At 25.5% G+C, this 27,059-nt stretch overlaps 1 pseudogene across 1 annotated transcript; it reads right to left on the bottom strand.

Annotated features, from left to right (window-relative positions):
• Positions 1-18,153: 18,153 nt before the first annotated feature.
• LOC111305676 (receptor-like protein kinase FERONIA pseudogene) lies at positions 18,154-21,403 on the bottom strand (annotated as a pseudogene). Its single transcript, XR_016331671.1, has one exon. The product of XR_016331671.1 is annotated as a receptor-like protein kinase FERONIA pseudogene (transcript).
• Positions 21,404-27,059: the final 5,656 nt, after the last annotated feature.

The following is a 27,059-nucleotide window of genomic DNA, read 5'->3' as shown; positions in this document are numbered from 1 at the left end:
TGATCCAAATGGTGGAATAATTTAAATAAAATTTTTAAAAAAATAATTACATTTTTTTTTCAATCAAAGAAAAAAATACAACTTACAATAATTTTTTTAAATATACGACAATTATCCAATGATGAAATTCTGAGAAAATCAAAATTAATTGATTTTTTAAGAAATTTCTAAATAAATTTTTTTTTAAAATTTAACTCAAATGTTGAAAAAAAATATAAGATTTCAATAAAAATAACTGACATTTATTTTCATTCTAAAAAAATTAGAAAGTAAATAGTGAATAAAATCTTATGATGAAATTCTTAAAAATTATAAATGGATGATTTTTAAGAAATTTTTATGTGAGAAAATATTTCTAAATTTTGGTCAAATGGTGAAAAATTTAGATATATTTTTAATAAAGTAAATAACATAAAAATTAGATTAGAAAATATAACTTTTGTAAGAAAGAATAAATTTGAGGATGGAATTCTTAATAATTACAATTTGATGATTTTTTAAGAAATTTATATAAGTGAGAAAATATTTTGAAATTTTGTCCAAACGATAAAAATTGAGATATATTTGTAATAAAATAAGACTTAAAACAAATAATTTAACCCTTTTTCCCGATAATGAAGCCTCTTCAAGAGAATAAATGAGATTCTCGAATACTGTTGAAATGAAAAAATATTTTTAAGAATTCTACCAAATTGATAGAGAAAACCTAACAATATTCAAAAGTTATTTCCAATATTCAAATACTAAAACCTAACAAAACAAAAGACTATTTAAACTAAGACATTTAGGGTAATTTAAAATTAATTGGTATTATCATTTGGATGAGTGTATAGGGTGCTATAGCCTTCTCCACATGTAATCAAATTTTCAAACTCAATTTTGATTAGTAGACCGGATGCTATTTTTTTAGGAACCTTTATTCAAATTTAAGAAATGGATAAATTCACCTAAGTGGCTAATCACATTTAAACAAAAAATATTAATGATAGCTCCTAAGTTTATATCAGCGATTAAGTTTTCAGACTTGTATGTTATCACATTTGTGATAGACATGAAAATATAGAAATAACACATGACATAGAGTTATATTTAAATTACTTGTTCTATATGTAATAATATTAAGTTAAAAGTATTTTATGTTTCATTAAACATATAATATATTTAACATGTAAATTATTTATTTAAAATATAAATTATTTATTTGTTTATTTAACATGTAAATTATTAAAATATAGTGTCATATTTATTTTCATAATATAATTTTAACAAAAAATCACTTTTTAAATTTTAAAATCTTGTTTTAAACAAAGATCACATTTATAGAATGTGAAATTATAAAATTTTGAAAAATAAATTTTTACATAATGTATTTTCAACAAAGATCAAGTTTTTAAATTTTGAAATGTTGTCTTTGTTAAAATTATAAAATTGTGAAAAATAAATTTTTAATAACAAAATTTCAACAAAAATCACATTTTTGAACTTAAAAATTGTATTTGTTGGCACTATAGAATTTTGAAAAATAATTTTTTTCATAATATAGTTTTGACAAAGACCATGTTTTTAATTTTAAAAACATTGTTTTTATTTAAAATATAGAATTCAAAAAACTAAATTTTTTTATAGTATATTTTCAACAAAAACAATGTTGTTCATCTAAGAAGTGTTGTTTTCTTGAAACTATAGATATTTGAAATAATAATATCTTATCAAAATTCTATATTTTCAATATAGATTTCCTTTTTCATCATAACCACGTAGTAATTTTCTTAGTTAAAAATTTTAAAAATTTAACTTTTAATCAATTGAAAACAATAATTTAATTATAAAACCACAAATAAAATTTAAATAAACACATATTATCATGTGTTGTGTTCATGTTGAATTGATTCTTATTTTAAAATGACAAAACATTAAGCTAAATAAACTTGATCAAGATTTTGAAAAATATTTATTTAATATATGTTCTTAAGTTTTATATTTTGGTACTAAATAAATAATAAATTTTTTTATAGTGTAAACAAATCTTTCTTTGTTTTCATATTTGTCAAACCAAATCTATCTCTAAAGATTGTTTATTTGACCTTAAATGAAATTTTAATTGTTGTTTTTAAGGTGAACTTATTCATTTTGGACTTAATACAATTTTGGTAATATTAGTTTTGGGAAATAGATTAACTTAAGAAAGTTGTTTTTATAAGAACAAAGTTTTTCAATAATGAAATTATTTTATTTTTTTGTATTAATTCACAAAGCTTTAATATTTTAATTTTACATGGTTGGAAAGCTCTTTGAGTCTACTTTCTAATGGATCAAACAAAATTAAAATCCAAATTTTCTAAGAAAATATTTTGAATTTTTACTAGACACTTTGTCATTGTCTAAAAACTACACAAGAGGTAGATTTGAAAATTCATTATAATTCGTACACAATGAATGAGGTGATGAATTTTATATGGATAGAAAGTTCTTTAAGTTTAGTTTCTAAATATTAAACATTTTTTTTATTTGAATTTGTATAACTCAAGATATGATCAAATTAGTGAGTAAAGTGCAAAACAGGATAAAACCATCCAGCTTTGATATGATCGATCCCCTTAGGGAGGGGATCGATTGATTTTTTACCTAGAAGCAACTGTTGTTTTGAAATAACAAAAAAGGATCGACCATCCTATGTAGGGGATCGATCACCCCCTCGACAAGATCAATCCCTTACATAGGTTGTGTTTTACAAGGGGTGACTTGGCTTTCAAAACATGAATCAATCGATCACCTCAGGCAGCAACTCTTTAATGGCTAGTTTTTCATGCTTCCAATGGGCATTTCTTCTTTCAAACCTTCTTCAATAGCTAGTTCTTCATTTTCTCTATAAATTAGGCATTTTAACACACCAAGAAGGTTGATAAATCAAGAGAGCAAGAGTTAACAAGCAATATTTTCATTCTCTCAAAGAATCAAGAGTTGTTATAGCTTTAAAGTCTACATCATTATATTTGTTGTATCCAAATTATTATTATTATTCATTCATCAAATTTTTTTGTACTTCATTAGGCAAACACATAGCCTTTGAGAGGTGTTTGAAGTTTGCATTTCTATTAAGTGATTTTGTAATTAAAATGTGAGGTATCCTCTTGAATTTGTGCGATTAAGAGGTTGTTACTTAGCCTAGAAAGTAGAGAGTGTAAGGTTTCTATCTTAAGCCTTAAAAAAAAAAGATAAGATTGTATTTTTAATTCAAGATTAGTAGATTTGAACTTTGGCATGGACAACCAAAAAGAGAGGATGTAAGTGCCTTATGAAGAAAGACTGAACCTCTATAAATTATTGTGTTTGATTTCTCTATCTCTATCTCTTTACTCTGATTATAGTTTATATTTGCTTCAAATATATCAATTTATTATTATTTGTATCATATTTTGATATTAGTATTAATTTTTCATTTAATTATTTTGAAATCATTATTTGGTAAAAATTTTAAAAATTGCAATTCACCTTTCTCTTGGATCCTCATCTCACTTAAAAAGTTAATAATTGGTATTAAAGTTTTGATCTTTTTTTGTAGGTTTAACTACCTTGAGTAAAGATCTTGTGACCCAATTTAGCTTCCAAGGTGGTTAGGAAATCCTCAAAGCTCTCATGTTCGATAAATATGAATTTTGTGAATGGAGAATGAAGATGAAGGTATTCATAATAGCCTATGATTTTAAAGCTTGGAATATGATATAGAAAGAGCTTGAAATTCCTTTAAATAATGCAAACTATATGAGGCAAGTGATGGATGATGCAAAGGCCAAGTGCATTATCTATGGAGTCTTGACTCCCACAACTTCAATTTAGTTTCAAATTGCTCCACTTGAAATGAAATATGAAGAAAATTGGATGAGCTACATAGAAGATAAATTTCCAACCAAAATGCATCATGTCTTATGGCTCTTGTAAAGCCTAAGTTAACCTCTAACTTAATTGATTCAAATTTATATACCTTAGATGAATTGCAAGATGCCTTTGATAAGTTAGTTATGGAATTTAAGTCAATGAAAATGAAATACAAGAAAATGATTTCAAAATTGAATGTTGAAAATGATTTTTTGATAAATGTAAAAAATATTTTGAAAAAAAATGAAAAATGAAAAATATATTTTGATACCTCTCAAAATAGAAATGAATTTTTAGAAAAAAAAATTTAATCTGAAAATAAATTTTGATAAATTGATAAATGAAAAACAAAATCTTTTCTAAACTTGTTTAAGTGCTAAAATGACAAAATGCAATTTTGTAATTTTCATGGTCATACTACATATACTTGTCCTATAAAAAAAAGTTTCATTTAGAATTAAACAAGTATGGGTTCCTAAAGGAACAAGAGACTTGGTAATTAACTTTCAAGGACCCAAAGCAATCGGGTACCAAAAATCAAATAAGATTGTCTTTTGTAGATGTGTTAGAGTAAGGAGTTACAATGTGATTTTGAAATATAGAACTCTAGACACACAATGGAGATGGACAACCTCTAAACTTTTATTTTAAGAGAATATGAAATTGGTTACCTATTCTTGTTAAACATTGAGTGCTTAATGGGTATTGGTATATGCTTTGTTGATATATCTTGAATATACCAATTTTATTTTATATATGTAAGCTTGAATTGAGTATGCATTTTTTTGTATGATTTTAATATATTCCACGTACTTATTGATATTGTATTTAATACTTATTTGCTTGAGATACATTTTTAAGAGAATTTATGAATGCTTTAATGAATTTATGTGAATGCTCTTGATATTGAGATTGCATGAATGATATTGATATTTTATTATTATTTGTGAAATTGACATTATTGAGAACTTGTGTTTATGCATGATTGTGTATATAAATGTTGGATATTGATGATATCATGTATGTTTTGTGAAATTATTATTGGTGCTTCATGTGATTAATTATGTGCTAAATTGTTTTATATTTATGCACAAACTTAAGGGGAGCACTCAAAGTTTAATGATTTTGAAATTTTATGTTTTGCTTTGAAAATGATTTTAGGTAAAGTCAAGCTTTAAAATATGAAATATTGTTTTAGCAAGTTTTCAAATGGAAATAAATTTGCATATCTTGAATTCAATGATTTAAACTTGTTCAAACAAAGATAACTTGATAACTTGTAATGGTTTAAAATTTTCATAAGTGCTACATGCAAGTTTTAAAGGACTATGGAGCTTAAAATATTAAATTTTGTTTTTGAATATTTATGGGCACAAAAACCATTTGGACTTTTTCAAAGTGTGATATAAAACTTTTTTAAATGGTTTGAAGAGCTTAAATGTGTGTTTAAACATATTTGCCCATCTTAGTAGCCTTTTTTCAAGGAAATATGGGATTAAGAGTTGACTTTTTTATTTCTTTGTTTCTAATGGCAAATGATCATTTGAACAACTTTGTTTTTATCATTTGAAATTTGTTGGAATGGTTTAAGTTGGTTAAAAATGAGCTTAACTAGTTATGAGATTTATTAAGTTTTTTTTCAAGCAAAAATAAGCTTCAAAATATTAAAAATCAAAATCTTGAAAATATTAAGCTTTGAATAATTTATCCTATTATGTTTGGCATAAATACATTTGATCGAATAAGTTTGGCCAAATAGATTTGATTTTTATGCATTTTGTATGAAATATATGATTTGTTTTTGTTGAAAATGATTACATGACCATGTTGATTAAAATTACTCAATTTATTCTTAATGCTTGGATAGTGTGAAATATTTTCTTTTTAAACTTGATTGTTTTATTCTCAACTCTCTTAACTATTGATTTGTGATTGATGAATTGATGAACTTTATGTGCTTAAAAGATATATATTGATTCATTGTTCATCTATGTTTTTTATTAAGATATGTGCTTATATGATCATTAATTCAACTTGACCTTAATGTTTATAATTTGAAAATACTTAAACTTTTTCTATTGATTTTTAAAATATTTTAAAATACACTTTCTTTTGTGCTAAATTGATTCAATAATTTTGTGAAATATTTTGAAACTTATGTATAATTGACTTATATTTTGGTTTGGGATTAAGTATCGATGAACCAATTGTGTTTAATGATATGTGTTGTTAGTTCATCTATTGTTCTTGTCAACTGTGTGCATATATGATAAATATGATTTTTCTTAACTTGACATAGTTGCAATATGAGTTAAGTAAATGATTTTCTTATGATGTTTATTTTTAGCATAAGTCATTATTGATTATGGCCTATAATTTATGTAGACATATTTATGCTTTTATGCTAAAATTTTCTTGAATATGTTTATGATGATAAATATGTCTTCCTTGAGCTTTTAGTTTTCATATGGCCTAAAATGTATTTTGACATATTCTTTGGTGATTTTTCGAATATATATGAATATTGAATATCTCTATTTTGGGTTCATGAATGATCTAAAAGGTTTGATTTTTGCATATTATATAAGAACTTTTGCTTTAGTGTCATTCTTGTGCTATTTGATGCTTAAATTGATATATGACCTCTAACTTAAGTATATATCTCCCTTGTAATTAGCAACTTGTGCTTAGTGAATAAATTTTCTTTTGCCTATAATGACTTAGAATTTGGAATTATTTTTAAACAATTAGTATAATTTTTATCAACTGATTTTTTTATGCTTTTAATGAAAATCCTTTGTCATGAAATTTTTTTAAATCTATGTGAGGAAAACTTGAAATAAGCATGAATGAACTAATATTTTTGGGATTTTAAATGAAACAAGCAAAGCAAGTCATCTTCATCAATCGATCCCAAGTACATAAAAAAACTTAGCTCAAATGATGTAGAATGAAGGATTCAAAGCCTTACTCAACTATAATAAGCACAACAACATAGCTTGATAAGGATTGAGGTAGTTGTATTGAATCTATGCTATGTGCCTATGATTTATAATGTTTAATGCATGATTTGATAAATGTTTACTTTCATATGTGCAAAAATGAGATATTATGTTTGAATTTGTGAACACTTTACATAAATTAATCACCAAACTACTTGATAGAATATGTCTTAACTTTGTTAAATGCTTGGTTTGATTAATAATCATGCCTAGTTCTTGATTGCTTTGATTAATAGTTTTTATTGTATAAATATTTGTTTGAATCTTTGAACATGGATATGAGTTAAATAGATTGATTTCTTTGAATATGTTCATTGATTGAGTCCATTGAGTTAACGTGTACCATAGTGTCTAAAGGTTTGCATTTTTTTTTGTATATTGCTATACATGTTTTGAAATGTTCTTGTATGCTTGTGTGATTTTGTTTGAAATAAATATATGTTTGATTACTTGCATATGCTTAGATTAAGTACATTGTTATATATTGAAATATTTTGGATTATAATTGAATAATTATGCTTTTATTATTTCTTTGCTATAGCATACGTGCTCATCATATTTGAAAAAGTATGCTTATAAAATCTTTGTTAGGACATGATGATTGAACCTCATTGCTCATGAGTACATATGATTTATTATATACATATTAGCTTTTGGTTCTTTTTTGGATAAGATAGCTTATGAAAGATTACTATTATTATTTATGTATGTATTGAATAAATATTTCATATGCTTGATGTATGTGTGCTTTAAGAAAGTTGTTGAATAAAATAGCTAACAATTGATAACATTTGGTATCAAAATTATTAAAAAAAATTTTAACTTTCATGGACACTTGTTTATGTGCCTATCCTTGATATAACTTGTACCTTTTATGTAAAATCGTGTGTGCCTTATATTATTAATCCTTACTTTGAAAATAAGAAAAAAATCTTAGAATACAATTTTGCTTGATTTGTTTTGTGATAACAATTGATATACTTTGTGATAATATATCTTTAACAATTGGTGTCTTTAACAATTGGTATGAGCTTATATGCATGTGCTTGAATTTGTGCTTAATTGCTATTAATATTTTAGGTTCTAAGCACATCTTATGATAACATATTTATGAGTAGGTTGCATATCACTTATTATCTTTTTACTTATAAATTTTATGTGGTTAGGTTGAATGAATGATTTTATGCTACAACATTTAAATTGGATACATTGATGCTTTTGTGCTTGAATACATGTGTCTGAACTTCATTATCCATATTACACTTGATTATATACATTCAAAATACTTTTGATATTATTGGTATCAAGCATTTTGTCCCACGCTTTAAATTGATATATCTTTTTTTTGAAATGACAAAAAAGGAGAGAGTTTAGAGATATTTCTTTTTATATGCTTATAGCAATTGATATAGGAGTTTAAACATTTGGTATAAAAAGCATATACAAAAAGGAGGAGAAATATTTCATAAATATATTTGTTAATGATGCTTTTTTGTGTTTATTTACTCATTAATATGTTCATGCCTTTTTGCTATGACAAAAATGAGAGAAATATTTAGTAGACAAATTTGGTTGTGCTTGATATACATATGTTTATTTGTGCTTAATTGTTATATATACTCTAACATATGTTAGTTAAGTTATGTTGGATTATGATAAATAGATTAAGGGGGAATTTCGTCATGCATTGTTTTAGAGGAATTTTTTCAAAATGTTTTTTAAAATCTTAAATGTTTTAAAGAAAGTTTTTTATCAAGCAAATTTATCTTTAAGTTTTGTCATATCATAAAAGGAAAGATTCTTAGCCTTGAATTGATCCTTATTTTGAAATGACAAAACATTAAGCTAAATAAGCTTGATCAAGATTTTGAAAAAAATTTATTTAGTACATATTCTTAAGTTTTATATTTTGGTACTAAATAAATAATATGTTTTTCATAGTGTAAACAAACCTTTCTTTGTTTTCATATTTCTCGAATCAAATCTATTTTTAAAGATTGTTTATTTGCACTTAAATGAAAGTCTAATTGTTGTTTTTAAAGTGAACTTATTCATTTTGGAATTAATACAATTTTGATAATATTACTTTTGAGGAATAGATTAACTTAAGAAAGTTGTTTTACAAAAACAAAGTTTTTCAACATTGAATTTGTTTCACTTTTCTATATTAATTTACAAAGCTTTAATATTTGAATTTTATATAGATGGAAAGTTCTTTGAGTCTACTTTCTAATGGATTAAACAAAATCAAAATTCAAATTTTTTAAGAAAAGATTTTGAATTGTTACTAGACACTTTGCAGTTGTTTAAAAACTATATAAAAGGGTAGATTTGAAAATTCACTATAATTTATACACAATGAATTAGGTGATGAATTTTATATGGATGAAAGCCCTTTAAATCTAGTTTTTAAATCTTGAAACGGTTTTTGATTTGGATATGTATAACTCAAGATATGGTCAAATTAGTAAATAGAGTGTAAAATAAGAGACAACCATCCAGCTTTAACAGGATCGATCCCCTCAAGAAAATGATCGATTGATTTTTTTCTCAAAAGCAAATGTTGTTTTGTAATAATAAAAAGGGATCGATTGCTTTATGTAGGGGATCGATCACCCCCTTGACAGGATTAATCCCCTTGATAGGATCGATCCCCTACATAAAGGGATCGATCGGGTTATGTTTTATAAAGCGTGAATTGGCTTCCAAAACATAAACCAAATGATCTCCTCAGGGAAGGGATCGACCGAGTCTAAGTAGAAACTCTCCATTGGTTAGTTTTTATGCTTCTAATGGGCATTTTTTCTTCCAAACTTTCCCCAATGGCTAGTTTTTCAATTTTTTTATAAATTGGACACTCCAACACACCAAGAAAGTTGATGAATCAAGAGAGCAAGAGTCAATAAACTGAATTTTCATTCTCTCAAAGAATCAAGAGTTGTTAGAGCTTAAAAGTCTATATCTTTGTATTTGTTGTATCCAAATTATTGTTGTTGTTCATTCATTAATTTTTTTTGTACTTCATTAGGCAAACACTTAGCCTTTGAAAGGTGTTTTAAGTTTGCATTTTTATTAAGTGATTTTGTAATCAAGAGGTGAGGTATACTTTTGAATTTGTGGGATTGAGAGGTTGATACTTAGCCTAAAAAGTAAAGAGTGTAAGGTTTCTATTTTAAGCCTTAGAGAGGAAAATATAGTGTTGTATTTTTAATTCAATATTAATGGATTGAAGCCTTGGTGTAGACAACCAAGAAGAGAGGACATAAGTACCTTGTGAAGAAGGACCGAACCTCTATAAATTATTGTGTTTGATTTCTCTATCTTTATCTTTTTACTTTGATTATGGTTTATATTTGCTTCCAGTTCATCAATTTATTGTTATTTGCATCATATTTTGATATTAGTTTTAATTTTTCATTCAATTATTTTGAAATCATTGTTTGAGAAAAATTTAGAGAAATCTAATTCATCCGTCTCTTGGATCACCATCTTACTTAAAAAGCTAACATGTCAAATAATGGTGTTTGAAATGTCTATTTACATGTGAAATTAGGTCTTGATTTATAATGTAATTTACATTGATATGGAGTAATTCAAGGTAAAAAAGGAATAAAATTTCAATTTAAAATGAAATATTAAAATTCCTTAAAGAGAGGAGGATTTCAAATTCCTTGTTTTTTTTTTTTTTTGCTAAATAATGTTGAAAATATCAAAGTTTTTAATGACCTAAATAGTACAAGATACCAAACAAATAGATAAATTCTATAAGGAAAATTTAGAATCCCTATACTAAATACCCCTTTAATGATTCAGTGACAAGGAAAGCACTAAAATTATTCAGTAAAATGAAAAAACTTGCTTTAACAGAGAAAAAAGCCTGGGAGCAGTCATAGTTTCAAAATGAAGTTAAGAAAAAGTAGATTTGGTCATGGATTAGGTCAAACTCATACTTAGTATTAATATCTTATATTCTTATCCAGACTCAGCCCAATATTTCGAACTTAAAATTTTTCCCAAGTTTGGCTCATGTTAAAAAATAAAATCCAAACCTAGCCATTAAGCTCAATTTATTAAAAAAATAACTCTTTTTAAAAAAATTAAAATAAAAAATTACATATATATATATTTATATATTAATAATTTAATTATATTTATGTTATTCAGGTCAAGCTAGGCTTAGGCTTAATTCTTATGTCTAAAGCCCGGCCAAAAATTTAAACGGGCCTAAAAATTTTAACCAATTCCATTTAATGTGCTTTAATTTTTTGTCCACACCTTTTCAAAGCTTGGACGAGCTTTTGGTTTTGGATGAATAGCTCCACTTTTGAATAGGTTTAGGAAAAAGTATAGTTGAATAATTTTATGGTTTACAATAATTAGAAATGAGTACTTGAATTTGGAAACAAAGACTCTAGTAGTCAAGTAAGGGATTGAATTGAAAGAGCCTTTGCAGTTTGCTATAAATGATACTGATTTGTTAGTAAATGTTTCCATAGTTCCAAAATTTAAGTTTTGGGCACCATTCCAAACTTGGCCATCTAAGCAGTTGAGCTCTTGACAACTTCATAATCTAGGGTGATGTTAGGCTCTGTGGCATCTAATAGGTTTGTTTTCTTTATTTTTATTTTTTAATAATTGCTAAATAATTTTATTTTTAAAAAATTTTTATGGGCTCATTTAATATTTAAAGAAAACCTTTTTTTTTTTTTTTTGTACTTTCATTTTTTAAATTAAATAAATTTGTATGAAAATGATACTAATGAAAAGTGTTGATGTAGTATCTAGGTTTGTTTCTTTTTCATTTTTTCCTCTTTTTTTAGTTTTTGTTTTCTTTTTTTAATTTATACATTAAATTTTGTAATAAAAAAAAGCCAAAATGGTGTTCATGTAGAACCCCATTTGACATTTTTTTAGCATTTCCTTTATTTTTTTGTTTTAACTTTTTTAATTAGATAAATTTTATTAAAAATAAGTCAATAGAGGTAAAGATGATAAAATAATTCATATTTTATAAGTTTCAATTCATCCCAATCCAATAGGTTCGTTTTTTTAAATTCAAGAATAGGTCAAGTTTTTCTTTTTAAAAATAAAGGTCAGGTCGAAGGCGTGTTTAGGATATTCCATCCTAGTCCAAGTATATGTAAAAATATATTTTTTATTATTTATTTTAGTTATATATGTATTATATTAATTAAATTATTATTTAATATCTTAATTTAATAAAATATTATATTTATACAAAATTTAGATGTAACTAGTTTGTGGTCGGTGTTATGCATGGGTTACTTTTATATAATTATACATAAAAATATTATTTTTAACAAAAATATAAAATTTACATATGCATATAACCAAATGTTATCTAAGAAAATAATACTTTTAAAATATTCCAACATTCAATAAATAATATTTTTTAATACTTAATTAAACACTTAATAAAATTTACATATGCATATATCCAAATTATATCTAAGAGTAACTCATTATCATATGGATACTACTTGTAATTAAAAAGTTAAATGAAAAAAAAAATCAAATTAAACATTTTTCCATAAGAGTGATCAAATTTGCTTTAATTAATTTAAGATTTCAACATGATTTCACCTACTTTTTAAATCAATTAAGGGAAATTCATGAGTCCTTTTAATAATTATTTGTCTTTTCGTTAATTTGAATACACATATATTAGTCATAAAATCATATCATTAAAAAAATTTATATTGTTATTAAAACTTGAAATTTATAATTTAGGACAATGTAAGATATGTTTTTGGAAAAAAAATAATTATATGTTGAAGTATATGCTGAACCAAAGATTTATTATATATGTTTGAGAAGAAAAAAAACAAAAAATTTACTGTATATGTGTGAAAAGAAAGAATAAAATAATTATATGTTGAAGTATATGCTGAACCAAAGATTTATTATATATGTTTGAGAAGAAAAAAACAAAAAATTTATTGTATATGTGTGAAAAGAAAGAATAAAATATTTATTATATATGTATGAACTTTAAGTTGAAAACCCTATATAAGTTCAAATAATATCAAATTGGTTAAACTTTCTATTGAATCGCATACAAAAAATAGAAAATAAAGTTGTAAATAAAAATAAGTGAAGAATAGTCTTTTTCCCTACTTATTATAAACAAAATATTTAATAATCAAATAAAAAAATGAGAATAGTAGACTTTTAATAATTTTTTTGGCAAATTGAATAATGAAAAGAGGTAGAAACACATAAGTGCCAAATATTAATAATAAATCAAAAACTTATTCAAAGAGGTCTATGAAAAAAATTAAACTTTTGATAAAAAATTTATCATTATTCACATTCTTTTTAAACATTATAACCTTTTGTTTTAATATGAAAACTTTGCAACTATAAAATTAAAAAGAAAAGATTAATTATCAATTAATTTTCATAGTAAAATATTTAAGAACACTAAACCAAAACTGAAATAAAAAGAAAAAAAACTTAAATAACCATAATTAAAATTAATCTAATAATTCTAACTTGAATAATCAAGGAAAATATATTTAAAAAAATTTAATTTTAGATAAAAAAAAGAAGATGGCACAAAAAATAATAATACTTATATAGTTATGATCCTACAACTCTCTTTTGGAGCTTATTATAAAACGTAGAAAATTGATGTAAAATATAAAAAAGTAATATCATTATTTAAACTACGTACCAAGGGTAAAGGAGAATAGAAGAATACAAATGAAAATTTTTTGACAATAGTTGTTGTATGTGTTAACTTCATTATATCACCATTATATATATGTGTGTGTGCATATATATATATATATATATGTATACACACAATATAAGTTCAAATAATATCAAATTGGTTAAACTTTTTGTTGAATCACATACAAAAAATAAAATTAAAATTGTAAATAAAAATAAGTGAAGAATAATCTCTTTGCCTATTCATTGCAAACAAAATACTTAATAATCAAATAAAAAAATGAGAATAGTAGACTTTTAATAATTTTTTTTGGCAAATTGACCAATGAATTCATCAAAGAGATAGAAACACATAAGTGCCAAATACTAATAATAAATCAAAAACTCATTCAAAGAGGTTTATGAAAAAAATTAAACTTTTGATAAAAAAATTTATCATTATGCACGTTCTTTTTTAACATTATAACTTTTTGTTTTAACATGAAAACTTTGCAACTATAAAATTAAAAAGAAAAGACTAATTATCAATTAATTTTCATAGTAAAATATTTAAGAACACTAAACCAAAACTGAAATAAAAAGAAAAAAACTTAAATCACCATAATTAAAATTAATCTAATAATTCTAACTTGAATAATCAAGGAAAATATATTTATAAAAATATAGTTTTAAATAAAAAAGGAAAATGTCACGAAAAATAATAATACTTACATAGTTATATTCATACAACTCTCCTTTAGAGTGTAGTATAAAATACAAAAAATTGATGTAAAATATAAAAAAGTTATACCATTATTTAAATAATGTATCAAGGGTAAAAGAGAACAGAAGAATACAAATGAAAATTTTTTGACAATAGTTGTTGTATGTGTTAACTTCATCATATCACCATTATATATATATATATATATATATTTATATAGACAACATGTATACTCATAAAATGTGAATTTCAAGTACTGAACTATCAATCAACTACATATTATTATGAAAAATTTTTGTCTCCTCAATTACATATTATTATAGAGTTTAAATTTTAAATATATAATTTGACCTATCAATTCTTTTTATTTTTATAATCAAACACCCAAAATTAAGGTAATGTAAGTGTAAAAAAATTAAAAGAATTCAAAACAAAATTAAAGCTATTGAATGCATGGCCAATAAGATTTTTATTGTAAAAAAATTAAAGAAATATTCATACTTAAAGTTAAAAAAAAAAAAAAACTAAAATTAAAGCCATTGAATAGATAAAAATATTTTTTGGACCATAATTGCAAAAATATTAAAGATTAAATTAGTTTGTAATTTTAATTTTGAAATGTGAATTGTTAATTATCATCAAAACACATGACATCATTTGACACTATTCATATATAAAAAATTACCCTACATTGATAGATTTATTTTATTTTTTTTTTCAAGTTAATATATTAAAGTTATATTCTGTGTGTGTTTGTCTATATATATATATATATATTATACTGTTCTAACAAATTAATATATTTATATAATCATAAAATAAAGATTAGTAAATAAGCAAAATTATTCATGATTAATTAACTTTCTATTTAAAATTTGATTTTTTAAATTAATGATTAAATTAATTATAGCTAATTTATAAGAGGCAAGAATATTGGTATTTAAACATAATTAATTTAGCCATAATAAATTGTTTTAAAATTAATTATATAATCATATTCATTAATTATATAACACATGACATTTACCTATGACATTCCACATGTTAAAAATATAACTTATCTAAATAGGATTATTTCCTTTTATGCTAAATGCTTTGGCTTTTATATATTTATATAAAATTTATATTAACAACTGTATGAATATTATATTAATTTATATCATTTAATTAATTTTAGATTAATTTAAATCAGACAAAGATTATAGTTTTATGTGTCAAATTGGGATTAGTTATAAAAATAATAATTCAATGTCGAGTTGAAATTGAAGTTAGGTTGAATTATTAAAAAAAAAGGTGTCAAAATTGAGATGAATGTAAACTTGTCCAAACTACCCATTGTCATGCTTGATCGAAGGTAACACCCTCGTTTGTTTTTTTTTTTCATTCTACTTGGGCCTTTATTTTGTTTTGTTTTCTTTTTTTTTATTCTTTTAATACTTGTTTCGTCCCGTAATGTTAATCTCTCATTGATTTGCACAAAGTTTAAGAAAAATACTTTGACTTTAGTTTATACAATATTAAATTTAATTTCTTTCCATAAATTTGAAGTTCCAATTTCTAATGACAAAAGGTTCTAACATATCATGAAAATAATTTTAGAATATAGAAAAAGTAAAACATTTAAGTGTTCAAAAAAAGAAAAAATAAAATGAAATAGAAGGAGTGTTTTAATTTTCTTTATCCATGTTTGAAAAGATAAATAAGAAACTGAAGGATCAACGTGGTCACTTTTTTTTTCCGTCCTTTTTAATATTTCCTTTTTTTTTTTTTCTAATGAGATAAATTTCGTACGAAGAGGAATGCTAGCAGTAGTCTTATGCACAATTGCTTTTAAAACAAATCATTGCTCTTATAATAGTATCAATATAGAAAATATTAAAAAAAAAATACCTTAAATCTTGAAGATATAATTATAATTTTAGTCTTATAATTATAAACATCTCACATTTTGCAAACACAAAATTTGATCAAATAATTATCTTTCAAAAGTTAATTTAGCAATCTTGACATATTCCAATTGGTTAAATCTCAAATTTAAAGTGAAAAAATATGATCATGAAAAAAATAAAATAAAAATGCAAATACTATAAAAAAAACACCAATTGGATAAAAAACTTAAAATATCAAATAAAAAAATCATAAATCATGATTAAAAATAAAAAATTATAAAAAAAAATACAATAAAAAAATCTCATGATTGGAAAAAGAAATTATAATACAAGTATGAAATATACTTATATAATCATCTTTATCTTATCATTAAAAGGGAGATCAAAAACCATGAGTTATAAAAAAATCAAAAGTGAAAAACATAAACGTTAGAAAATTAAAAGTTTCAATAAAATTTAATAAATAATGGTTTTAAAGAATATGAATAGAAAAAAAATCAAATGTCAAGAATACATATAAATATTAAACAACCAAAAATCCATTATGTTTTATATAATATAATTAGGAGATATAAGCTTAAAATTTATAGAAGAAAATCAAAAGTAAAAAATACATATAAATATTAGACAATTAAAAGTCTATTGTATTTTATGTAATAAAATTAGAAGATATAAGCTTAGAATTTACTTGTAAAAAACTTAACATTTATTGTAAAATATTTGAGTTTTATGTATTTATATGATTATGAGAATTAAATGTATACATTATTCATGAATTAGATGATAAATTTTCATTAAACATTATTTTATTAAAATATTTTAACCAAAATTATACTTACAATTCACTAAATTTAGCATAAATATTATTAACTACAAATAAAAAATTTAAATTCACAATAACGGTTGGAAATGTTTCTCTTAAGAAAATGATTAGGAAGTTGTCCATGGATAAAGCAAATGATGATTAATAAAGGCGTCACTCAACGGATGAAGCAATGGATGGTTAATAAAGGCGTCACCGAACCAGTTGTCACGTCAAGGAAGACTAATATTTTTTTTTATATATTTCTTCAATTTTCTATGTATTTGCTGATTGGTTAAAGTTTTAGAGGCCTTTATCGAGGAAAGGACAAAGTCTCAAAAACTGAACAATGGAGAAATAGGTTAGGACTGATAAAATAAAGCAGAGAGTGAAACACATTTGTCAAAAAGAGAGAAATAGTTTCATGATTTTATAATTCTTTTCTGGAAGTCGTATTTTGTGCTTTTAGACTTTGGATGTATGGTCTTATTAATTAATTTTCAAAATTAAATTAATTCTGAGAACGTAACAAGAGGGAATTAATTATAATTAATAAATTAAAACTTAAAATTATGTAAAATTTATTAAAATATTTTTAAAATTAACACTTATAAATGATGAATTTTTATATAATTTTTAGTTGTGATTAAATAATTATAAAATTAAAATAAAAGAAATTAAAGGTAACATGCATCGGAATGAATAGAATATCAGAAACTTTTCATTGGTGATTACAACTTTTATTCATATATAAAGCCAAGAACCGAAAAGAGGGAAATGAAAAGAATATAAGAAAGATTTTATTTGGTACTTCAACTTTTTCATATACCAGAGGGAATTTTATTGGTTCTCCCTTTTATTGTTTTTGACTAGCTAGCTGGAAAGTAGAAAAAGGAATAAGTAATAATGGAGAAGGAATGCAAAAAGAAGACATGGAACGTGAAACATTACAGAATAAATTAAAAAAATAAATCAAAGAGAATCTAAAGAGCTAAAATAAGAAGAACATGGCCATGGCATCATATTGAATAATTGCTTAATTTCGAGTTATTTTAGTTAATTTATATAATTATTTTTAAATTTAGAAATTTAAAGTTTAAATTATAACCTCTACAATTTTTTTCCCAGTCTTCAAACTCAACCTTTCTTTTGTAAAAGAAAAATGATAATTGCTTTCTAGTTGAAACTCCTTAATTGTGAAGATGGTGGTCTCTTTTCTTTTCTTTTTTTTTTTTTAATAGCACTAGGTACATTTATTTCTTTGTCGATCTAATTTATTCAAGAAAGTTGTAAGTACCGAAAATTATAGTATTTCCAAACCAACCAAACACTGATATGAATAGAAATGATCAAGACTTACAAAATCAATCAATCAGGAAACAAGGCATGAAACTACTTAAACACACCTAAGTTACATCCACATTATTGATTAGCAAAAAACGTAAAGAAAGGGATTAAGCTTTTGGCTGCAGTCTCCATTCTTTTGTCTAATTTCCCATGCTTTTTGTGTTGTTGGTGCTCGAGAACATATCCGACAAGTTACTAGAATCAATAGTAGGATAAGTCATTCCAGTAGTATTAGAATCTAATATACCAATTCCACTGTATATATTAGAATCCAACTCCGAATCCACTCCTGATTCACCATCGAAATTCATGTTCCGAGCAACCGGGAACACAATATCCGGGTAGCTAAGATCGCCTCCGGGGTTGATCTTCTCTTTCTCAAGATCAGCAGCCTCTTGCAGCTCTATTGCAAATCCCAACTTTTCCATCACATCATTCATTGATGGCCTATTGACTCCCATTTCTGCTATGCAATTTTCTGCAATTTCAACATACACTTTAAAACACTCTGGAGCTATCTTTCCAATCAGATATGGATCAATAACCGTATAAAGAGTCCCATCCGCAATACATGTTCTAGCCCAATAAGCCAGGTTAACTTGACCCTCTGGCAGTTTCCTATCCAAAGCCTTTCTTCCACATAAAACTTCAAATAACACTACACCAAAAGAATATACGTCTGATTTTTCTGTTAATCCATGACCTCGAGCATACTCTGGATCCAAGTATCCCCGTGTGCCCTTTACTTTGGTATCAAGCATGTCAACTTTTGGGTCCTCTTTTGATAACCCGAAATCCGAAACTTTGGCAGTAAATTTATCATCTAGAAGAATGTTGTCTGTCTTCACGTCACGGTGAATAACGGTAGGCTTCACTTCTGTATGAAGGTAGTTCAATCCAATAGCTGCTCCCTTGCATATCTCCAGCCTTTGCTTCCAGGTCAGAGGATCATAATTTGTGCCATAGAGGTGATCGGAAAGAGTCCCATTACTCATAAAATCATACACGAGTATCATCTCACGATTCTCATAGCAATATCCAATTAAGGACACCAAATGAATGTGGCGAAGCTGAGATAGCATCTCAATCTCTGTCAAGAACTCTATAACACCTTGTCCAGACTCTGGATTCAGGCGCTTGATTGCAACTATTGTTTCCCCTTCATTCAAGAAACCTTTGTATACTTTGCCAAAGCCACCTTTCCCAATAACTAAATCATCATTGAAGTTGTTGGTAGCAGCTTTGATCTCATCCAGTGAAAAATGGCAGCATCTTTCTTCCGGTAAAAATGATGACTTTGTGGATTTCCCTTTGTTAGGATTTATCCACCAGCAAAACCAATTCGGTCCCGAGTAGGAACTGTAGTGCTGCCTCTTTCTATATCGCCGAACAAACATGCAAGTCAATAAAGAAAGAAGGATAAGCAAACCAACTGCACACCCACCACCAACTATTACCATTCTGTGCTTCATCTTGGACTTTTCTTCCGTGGAATTAGACGGTTCAACCACCAGTAGTTCAGGATTGGAACCGGCCAAATTACCATCAGAATTGTTCAATTTGAACACTTCAATTCCATTCAAGATGACATCATAATACTTAGCAACTACAGGGGGCAGATCTATGGTGATATGATCCTGCTTATTCTCCTTTCCTTTTTTTTTTGATATCAACAGAACATAATCCTTATAAATTGGAACATTGCTATGGGCACTCCACATAATTACGTCAAAAAGAGCTTCAGCCATTTGACCGTTTAAAAAGATCCGAAACTGTTTGTAGCCCGGTGAATCTAACACCTCTTGAGGTTCACAGAAATGAAGCCTTACCAAATACTTGAAGCCTGAATCCACGGGCAATCTCCATGTTAAGTTGTGCTTCTCGTTGTAAGTACGATTGCGTCCCAATGTCCGAGCTGTCCGATAAACCTCCTCCGGTGCAGTGTATCTCGGAATTTTTGTGTAATTTATTGGTGCTGTGATGTTGAAAGTGAAATTACTTTGTGGACTCGACACGTAACCAAAATCATCAAACCAGCTCCTGAACATGCCAGTATCACCCATTGGTGAGATGGATCGGCCACCGACATTCAATCTATAAAACATTTGAAGAGCGGTGTAATTGTATATCCAGAAAGTAGTACTTTGGCCAATGTAAGGGATGCCCTCTAATGATTCCAGTGGAGCGTAGTAAAGATTGGAAGGCATTGACACAATCTCGATTCCATTTATGAAAGCGTAAGTATCATTTGAAGCACTAGGTGATGGAGTGAAAATTAGGTCCAACACCTGATTCTCTTCTATATGCAAGCAGAATTCTCTAAAAAATGATTTATGCCTCGATGATTCAGCAACAAGGAAAGCACTGAAATTTTTCAGTAAAGTGAAAGAACCTGCTTTGACAGAGAAAAAGGCCTTGGATCGGTCAAATTTTTTATATGAAGCCGAATGAAAGTAGAGGCGAACAAATTTCTGGCCAGGAGTAACACTGAAAGTGTACTTGAACTCGGAAGTAGAGACACGGGAAGTCATGTAAGGTACAGTATCTACAGAGCCACCTGGACCATCAGCTTCATAGACTTCTGATTTGTTCTGGGATGATTCAAAAGGACCAAATTTTGAGCTATTGTCTCCTGCCCAAAACCGGCCATCTGGACCAAATGTATCAAAAGGAGCTCCACAATTCAGGGTGATATTATCTGTTGGGTTGTAAGGAGTCTGCTCTGATGCAACAAAAATGGCAAATTGAAGGAAGGTTATGAGAAATATTATTGAGAAGTTCTCCATGGAAGCAAATTAGAACGAAGATGAAGACTTATTTCTCTATTTAAACATATGTTAACGGAAGGGCAACATAATTGCAATGTTTGTATCCGTATGTTTGTTTATGCATACAGCTTTTCCCTGCGAGTGTTTATCAGCCTTGATTTTCTCTTGCCTCAATTGAACAATGGATTCTTTGGAAGATAAACGCAGAAAGTGGTAGAGCGTGCAACACGTGTGAATTCGAGAAAATTAGCTGAAGTTAGGTTAAAAAAATTGACCCAATGTAAACGACTTGATCAGATTAGTCAGAAATCAAAGTTATTAATTCGAATAAAATTGACTATAAAGTCATGGCCACAAATGATTTTGTACTCAAAATATCTTATTTAAATCTAGAATAAATTCTAGTTTAGCATAACTTTGGATAGTAATTTTTTTGCATTTAAAATCAGTTTTATATAATTTTAATATTATTTTTTAAAAAATTTGTTACTTGAGAATAAAAAAATTACAGATATTAAAATCAAAATTTCATATTTAATAAATATCTTTTTAAAATAATTATATAAATTAATTAAACTAAATTTCAAGTTTTATGTAACAAGAAAATGTGACTTTTAAATTTAAATGTTTGCTTTTCAAACCGAAACTAAAAACCTCCTAGAAAAATGTTTTTTAAGAAAAAAATGTGTTTGACATAAGAATCATTATATTATTTTTATATTTTAAATATTTTTATAAGTTTATGCATTTATTTTAGATATTTAATAACCATATCAGCTTTTATAATAATATCAAAATTTTAAAATTTTTAATCATATTTATTTACTATATTTTTTCTAATCCAAACTATTTCCAACATGACCTAAATGATTAATTTGATCATTTTAACAACTTAAATCCAAAATAATTCAATTCAAATAATCTCAAACAAAAAAATTATATGAAACTTAATGATCTAATCAACCACTGAACAACTCATATTGGATTAATAAAAAATCTAAATTTTTCAAAATCTATTGACCCTTAATTTTTCACTTAAAAATTAAACCCAAGCCAACTTCGTTCAATTGCCTTGTGTTAGCTCGGTGTCAAACATGATTAATTTGTTATACAAGAGCTACTTTATGTTCAAATTTAAACTTGTTTAATAAAAATCTATTTTAACAGGTAGCTTGACTGCTTGAGTCATTTGCGGATCCAATTGATCTCAAAATCTTTAATGTAAGACATTTTTTTATCTAACTTAGACATGCTGGTCTACTTGATCTCATTAGGTTAAGATAATCCTTTAAAGGATTATTATTTTGAATGTAAGCATAATCTAAGATTACTATGTGAATATTAGAACATCATAGCCAAATAAATTATTAACATATTTATTCAGGTAGCAATAATTGAAAAATGGATGCAACTATAGATTTTTTGAAGAAACTAAATTTTTTTCTTCATTCATTTCTTACTGGCAACTCTTAGTGGGTAAATATTATTAATTAGAAATGAAAAAGGGGCTTTAGCCAATTTTATTAAAACCTTAGAAGCTTTTCCATTAAAGCTTTATTGGGCCAATGGCTTATATAACTAACAAATCACACTAACTTAATAAGATATACAAAACCCTCAATTAGTTGATCACTTTAAATTATTTTGGCTCTCATACTTATCTCGAATTAGAACTAAACTTATTAGTCAATTTTATTAAACATTAAAATCATCAATTAATAGTAGTTCATGTTATGAAAAATTCTAACTTTTCTCACTTGGACAATATTAACTGGGTTGTTCGATTTAAAAAAATATATAATTTAGAAAACAATATTCAATGTTGATTAACTCTATTATGATGTGGCCACAGTTTTAAAAATAATTTAACCTTTAAGACAACAACTTAATGATCTTATCTAATAAAACTATCTAATACCGAATAATGGCAACTATTATGCCCTTTATTAGCATAAGACTAATCTATGGTTATAAGTACCAGAGACTATCGACAATGGATTTTAGTGTGGTTGTGTAATAAGAAAATAACACCTAAATATAACCTCAATGTGTTATTTTCATTCTTAGTCCTCTTGTTGATTTCTTTAAACTTGTTGAGAAATTTTTGTAGCATCCAAATGTGTCTATATGTTTCCTTCTAACGCTTGAGATTACTTGTTGGTATCACTTTCGGATATATTGAAACAACATTAAAGTCATATTTACGACAGATACCAAGTCATAAGATTTTATAATATGACATGTCAATATGATATGTACACATGCAATAATAAACATATATACAAATAATAACCATGATGTATATATAAAATAGTTATGTCCACTTAACTTTATGGTACATCATGAACTTATTCATCTCAAACTATATCTTATAGGTAATTAGTATTCACATGTGATGCATTTAACAGAGTAAAAAAACCCAAAATAATAATGGTTTCAAAATAAAATTTATAATGCATCATTGACATAATCAATCACAACCTTAATAGATTCTATTTTCCATATCTACAGATATCTATATTATGAGCTTCGTTATACCATAATAATCACATAGATAAAATATGTCATCACATAATCAAATCACAATGACTCTTACTGATTTATTGAATCACAAACATATTCTAATCAAATTTAGAATCATAAACATATTATGAACATGAGCATATTACTAAACCACTTACAAAATTACTAACATATTATGAACATGAGAACATTTTCAACCAACTTAAAATTCATTAAATTATAGATCATGCCTAAAATGTGCCCATACCAATAGCTTATGAGCTCCTGTTGACCTTAAAACATTATATCTTCAAAACAATAACTTTAGGATATTTATGAGATTTTAATACTTTAAAGGATATGCAAAAAAACTCCCATTGATTTTCACTTCATTTAACAGAATAGTTGTTTTTTTTTTACTTAACAAAATACAACAAAGTCAAAACTTTTATAATATTTTTTTTGGTAACTTTGAAGATTGAACTCTATATATAATTCAAAATAAGAAAAGTGACATGAGATAAAACTATAAAATTTTTATTCTTTTTCAAAAGTAAATGAACAAAATTTAGGAAAGATCATAAAAAAAGGATTGAACTAATAAAAAAAAGTAATTTACTTATTTGTACAAAATTTGTTCCTTAAAACTCTCACATCTGTGATAACTGTAAAACAAAATTCTCCCCTTATATGTGAGTTCCTTAAAAAAAATTACAATTTTCTTTAAAATGCATTGTCAATAAATGACAACAATATACCCTTAAAAATTTGATAATTGCTAAGTTTGATAATGTTAGCTAAGATAATCAAACCAATATCTTAATTAAGAGTTAAACAACCAATATAAATATTTATTAAAATAAAATTATATTTCAACAACTATCAATTTTACTTAAAATAACTTGATATATCATAACAGGTCTAAAACTTTTTTGTACGAAAGCAAATCACCTTGTTTATCATAAGTAATTTGACAACATATATATATATTCCAAATGTAATAAATTAAAGTGGCTAATATCTATACATTTACTATGTTAAACAAAGCATTCAAGAACTTTTCACTCATGATAGGTATTAATTTATAATGAAAATTATTCAAATAAATTGAAATTAAGACCAAAGGCCAATCAATGATCCAAACAGATAAGACTTTAATCATGTTGATATTATTACTAGTCTTATCAAAACAATCAAGGTGCCATATCATAACTATGACCTTGGACATTCTTTTAGATATGACTTTAAACCTTTATGTGATCACACCTCAAAATAATGAAAATACAAAACTTTCAAAAATTTATCCCATTTGAGCAAATAAATTTCCTAGGTTTATATATCTTTTCACTTCACAAAAATAGTTGACAATTATCTCTAAATTAAAAATATATAATCACCCATTTTGGGCAAGTAATGTAATAACTTAGAGACAATCCCTAAACAATATAAAAAATTTCATAATGATCACGGTTCAAATGATTTTCTTATGTCTATTTATAAATGTGATACTTTATGTGAGATACTAATCTAAACGTACCTCTATGGATCACTAGAAGTTAAAACTTAAAAAGCCCATTATTATTTATGCACTTTAAAAATTTTCAAGTTATGTTCCGTAATCATGTATCAATCAATACAAAAACTTAGCATGTCATACTATCAAGTAAATTGTCTTAACAATTAATAATATTTTATTATAGCATTTCATTATTTCAAGCATGACTACATGAAATTTCAAGATTAAAAATTGATTGGCTAGCCACAAAGAACATCTACCAATGTAAGTACTTTATATTTACATGAGATTCAACAAATTACATAATTTTCATACCATAAATCTCAATATTATAGAATATGATGAAAGTCAATAATGCATAATTTTTCTGGAGAATAATATATACACAACGATTATGGTATAAATCAATCTTATGTTCATGTGAGGAATATAATATTTTTAACACCACCAAACATTAGTTGTGACATAAACATTAAGACAAGTTAATCTAGTAAGTCTTAACAATAATATATTTCAGTCAGAACCTTGAAATTTGTAAAACTAATGTTACTTACTTTTATAGACTAAAACTTTTACTCATATCCATTTTAACTTTGACAACTTATATTTATTTATTACCTAAGATCTTTATGGTAATACAAAACAATTAATGTCTTAGGAAAGTGCACTTGATTTAGTAAGTAGTTTGAAAAAACAAAAGATTTTAAAAACTAGTTTAACAATTTATTTGAAGCAAATTCACTATGCAATTATTTAATGCATGTTACTTTTCATAATATAATTCATAACTTTAATAGCAAAACTCTCTCACTGTTTCAACAAACTAGTATAAAATCTAAATGTTTTTTATACATCATTATAGCCAATATATATTATTTCATATGTCCATGGAAAATAAGCTTCTAAAACACATATCACAATATGCACTTTATTGGGCTATAAACTTAATGCCTGAAATTTCAAAAAATAATTTTGTGATATATAAAATTAAAACATCGTAAGCATGCTAAGCATATATATGCCATATAACACATGCTATCAAAATAATCAAATTTAATATCACATGTCACATTTTGCTTAAGTATGATCATTTCACATATCTAAAATAATCAATTTATCAAACAATGATAAATAGAAACAAAACAATATAACAAACTTACTGATCATTCACGTGACAATTATTTTTTTATAGATTCATATGATTAGACAATATTTAAAAGATTCACAAAAAGGTCTCAAATAAAAATACTTTTAGTATCACAAAAAGCAACAATTTAACAATTGGACGATAATTAATAAAAATTTTCAAAACTAAACGATTATGTCCAAGAAAACACCCATGACTTAATTAAGCTCTAAATCATATTTTACCATTTCTATTAGGGCTATTTAATTGTTATCACCAAAAATCATCTATAATATTTAGGATAAAAGGATACTTCATTCACATATAGGCAACAATCCTTACAAATAGCATTAATCCATGATGTGTTATTTGAAATTAAATAGAATAGTCTAAGTGCATTATCACAAACTCTCATTTGGACAGAGAATGTAACATGTTAGTATGCACATTTGACATGAAGCCAATATGAGAATATCTTAACTAGTTTTCGAACAGCCTATCCTTTTTGGGTAGAAAACCATCTAGATTAGTATACACTTAACCATTATGCTTCACATCCACTCTAAATAACCAAACATAATAAACTTCATTAGGCAAGTGATTGTATAAAGTAATTTGAAAATACTCTCGTTTTTGTGCATGAGAAAATCTTACAGTGTTAATGAGTGAGTCACTTTTGGTAACCAAACACCCACATTAACCAATTATATTTTCTCACACCGAGAAATTTAGATTGTTCATAATTTTAGTTTGCAAACTTAACTAATTGTATGCATTTTGACCACTTTTTGCTAGATATTTGACCAAGATGTATCTCTTTGGATTGTAAAAA

This window comes from Durio zibethinus, chromosome 21 (genome assembly GCF_047325235.1).
Source record: "Durio zibethinus cultivar Kanyao isolate XHJ-2024 chromosome 21, ASM4732523v1, whole genome shotgun sequence".
Lineage (NCBI taxonomy): Eukaryota > Viridiplantae > Streptophyta > Magnoliopsida > Malvales > Malvaceae > Durio > Durio zibethinus.
The sequence above is the reverse complement of the archived record's forward strand: the minus strand, read 5'-3'. Positions and strand labels throughout refer to the sequence as shown.